The following is a 3,868-nucleotide window of genomic DNA, read 5'->3' as shown; positions in this document are numbered from 1 at the left end:
TTTCACCATGTTGACCAGGATGGTCTCGATCTCTTGACCTCGTGATCCACCCGCCTCGGCCTCCCACAGTGCTGGGATTACAGGCTTGAGCCACCGCGCCCGGCCTAATTTTTGTATTTTTAATAGAGATGGGGTTTCACTGTGTTGGTCTGGCTGGTCTTGAACTCCTGACCTCAAGTGATCCACCTACCTCGGCCTCCCAAAGAGTTGGGATTACAGGCGTGAGCCATGGAAATAAAACGTTTTCAGACTGAATCTTACTCTATAGCCGAGGCTGGAGTGCAGTGGTGCGATTTCAGCTCACTGTAAACTCTGCCTCCAGTGTTCAAGCGATTCTTGTGCCTCAACCTCTGGAGTAGCTGGGAATACAGGGTCCTGATACCCACCTGGCTAATTTTTTGAATTTTTAGTAAAGGCAGGGTTTCACCTTCTTGGCCAGGCTGGTCTTGAACTTCTGACCTCAAATGATCTGCCCGCCTTGATCTCCCGAAGTGCTGGGATTACAGGTGTGAGCCACCACACCTGGTCACATGTGATATTTTGATGCATGTATATAATGTGTATGAATTGGAACCCTGTCTTAAGCTCTCCATCCTCCGAGAGTGAATTGTGCTTGAGAGGTTAAGTGATCTGCCCAAAGCCACAGAGCTGGAAATATGCAGAAGTGGGAGGAGAACCAGGACCGCTCCTTGTCTTAGGATGTTTTGCCCCTCATCATTGCAGGAGAGGAAACCCCGCCCTGCCCCGTGCAGGCCTGGCTGGTGTTCCTCCTGAAATGCCATTAGTCCAGCCACATCTTTCTTCCCCAGAACTCCTTCCTGGGCTTTTTCAGTCATCTTTGCCCTTCCGTATTCCAGTCCTTAAAATGTGTAAACCTAACTAAGCAAGATCATGGCTGCAATTTCGTATCCAAAGGAAGATTTCGGCGGGGAGGCTGTTTTTGTTTTTTTTGTTTTGTTTTGTTTTGTTTTTAATAGAGACGGGGTTTCACCATGTTGGCCAGGCTGGTCTTGAACTCCTGACCTCAGGTGATCCGCCCACCTCGGCCTCCCAAAGTGCTGGGATTACAGGCGTGAGCCACCGCGCTCAGCCCTCCGGGGAGGCTGTTTACATGGAGGCCGGGACCAGGAGGGCAGTTCTCTGTGGCATCCCACCTGTCACCCTCAGAAAACCAAGGAGGGGTGGAGAGAATGGTGGGCAGCTTCGTCTCCCACCCAGACTTCGGCTCTGCTTTATCATACCATCTCTAGAGGAAGGGACCCTGTGCATTAATCTCTTTTCCCTGACATTTCCAGTCAATTTAGATGCAATTTAGATCAAAGTCTGCTCTAGGAGAGCAGAAGAATTGTTTGAAGGGGAGGGGGTTGTTAACCTTGAAGAGCTTGTGGTCTAGTTGGGGAAAATCATAAATGTGTGAAATAATTCTCGAAGTACAAAACTTTGCAACACAGGACCTAACAAGTTCCAAGTTGTATGGTCTTTGAAGATAACTTTGCTAGGACTTGGGTATTTAATACCTAAAAGTAATTGTCCTAATTTTTAAAAAGAAGAAGAAATCTTTAAAAAACAGTGAGGCCGGGCGTGGTGGCTCACACCTGTAATCCAAGCACTTTGGAGGCCAAGGCGGGCAGATCACCTGAGGTCGGGAGTTCAAGACCAGCCTGACCAACATGGTGAAACCCCCCTTTAAAAAAAAAAAATTAGCCGGGCGCGGTGGCTCAAGCCTGTAATCCCAGCACTTTGGGAGGCCGAGGCGGGTGGATCACGAGGTCAAGAGATCGAGACCATCCTGGTCAACACGGTGAAACCCCGTCTCTACTAAAGCTACAAAAAATTAGCTGGGCATGGTGGCGCGTGCCTGTAATCCCAGCTGCTCAGGAGGCTGAGGCAGGAGAATTGCCTGAACCCAGGAGGCGGAGGTTGCGGTGAGCCGAGATCGCGCCATTGCACTCCAGCCTGGGTAACAAGAGCGAAACTCCGTCTCAAAAAAAATAAATAAATAAAAAATAAAAAACAGTGAAAATTCACCAAAATATATGTGCTAGGTAGCGATGGAAATTCTTGAGTTTTATTTCTACCAGAAAAGTGGAATGTTCATATATATATTTTGAGACAGGGTCTCACTCCGTCACTCAGGCTAGAGTGCAGTGGCATGACCACGGCTCACGACAGCCTACATCCACCTCCTGGGTTCAGGTGATCCTTCCACCTCAGCCTCCCAAGTAGCTGGGGCTACTACACACCACCATGCCTGGCTAATTTTTCTACTTCTTTTTTTCCTTTTTTGAGGTGGAGTCTCACTCTGTCGTCCAGACTGGAGTGTAGTGGCGCGATCTCGGCTCACTGCCACCTCCGCCTCCTGGGTTCAAGCATTTCTCCTGCCTCAGCCTCCTGCGTAGCTGGGACTACAGGCATGTGCCACCACACCTGGCTAATGTTTTGTATTTTTAGTAGAGATGGGGTTTCACCATATTGGCCAGGCTGGTCTCGAACTCCTGACCTCATGATCTGCCCGCCTTGGCCTCCCAAAGTGCTGGGATTACCGGCCACCTGCGCCTGGCCATAATTTTTGTAGAGACAGGGTCTCTCTATGTTGCCCAGACTGGTCTTGAACTCTTGGGCTCAAGCAATCCTCCTGCCTGAGCCTCCCAAAATGCTGGCATTACAGGTGTGAGCCACTGTACGTACACAAATTTTATATTATTTATTTATTTTTTTTAAGACGGGGTTTCACCATGTTGGTCAGGTTGGTCTTGAACTCCCAACCTCAGGTGATCCGCCCACCTTGGCCTCCAAAGTGCTTGGATTACAGGTGTGAGCCACCATGCCTGGCCAAATTTTCATATTTTATATGTGAATCCATTAGAATGCTTATGGCTGCAAGAATGCATCCCACAGATTTTACAATAAGGACATTTGTTATCTCACATAAGAAGCAATCTCTACTATGCCCATTGTGTGGGTGATTCTGCCCCACTTGGTCGTCAGATGGTGAATCACATTTGGGGTGACCATATCCAGTGAAATAAAATAGGAGACAGCCCCTCAGTGCATCTCCTTTTATCAGGGAAGAATCCCCCAAAGCTCCCCAACAAATAACCTCCCAGGCCAGTGTTAAGGCTATTTTAGCTGTAAGGGAGTCTGGGAAAGCCACATCCGACCTTTCACCCTCTACTGAGGGCCTCCACTGCAAGAAAGGTATGATGGGGACAGCAAGGGAGGAGGCCACAAAAATGTCTACGGTCATCTAGCAAGTGATAACGTCTTGACAGTACTATTAAATACTTAAAGTGAGCACATACAGGTACTTATACGGATGTTGTAAATAAGAGAACCTTGTAACACCTTACTGTAAAGATTATAAACATAAGAGTCCCAAAGCCGGGCGTGGTGGCTCACATCTGTAATCCCAGCACTGTGGGAGGCCAAGGTGGGTGGATCACCTGAGGTCAGGAGTTTGAGGCCAGCCTGGCTAACATGGTGAAACTCCATCTCTACTAAAAATACAGAAAATAGCCGGGTGTGGTGGTGGGCATCTGTCATCCCAGCTTCTAGGGAAGCTGAGGCAGGAGAATCGCTTGAACCTGGGAGGTGGAGGTTGCAGTGAGCCGAGATCATGCCATTGCACTCCAGCCTGGGCGATAGAGAGCAAGACTTTAAAAAAGAAAAAAAAAGTGGACTGTGAGGTCAGAGAGACCAAGGTTTAAAACTCGGTTTTGGGCCGGGCGCGGTGGCTCAAGCCTGTAATCCCAGCACTTTGGGAGGCCGAGGCGGGTGGATCACGAGGTCAAGAGATCGAGACCATCCTGGTCAACATGGTGAAACCCCGTCTCTACTAAAAATACAAAAAATTAGCTGGGCATGGTGG

At 48.8% G+C, this 3,868-nt stretch overlaps 1 protein-coding gene across 2 annotated transcripts in view; it reads left to right on the top strand.

Annotated features, from left to right (window-relative positions):
• The window catches only part of ADA2 (adenosine deaminase 2), a 34,752-nt gene that overhangs the window by 26,713 nt on the left and 4,171 nt on the right, over positions 1 to 3,868 (top strand). The gene's annotated exons all lie outside the window — the stretch shown is intronic.

This window comes from Cebus imitator, unplaced genomic scaffold (genome assembly GCF_001604975.1).
Source record: "Cebus imitator isolate Cc_AM_T3 unplaced genomic scaffold, Cebus_imitator-1.0 Scaffold689, whole genome shotgun sequence".
Classification (NCBI taxonomy): Eukaryota; Metazoa; Chordata; class Mammalia; order Primates; family Cebidae; genus Cebus; species Cebus imitator.
Note: the sequence above shows the minus strand (reverse complement) of the source record. Positions and strands in the feature narration are given on the sequence as shown.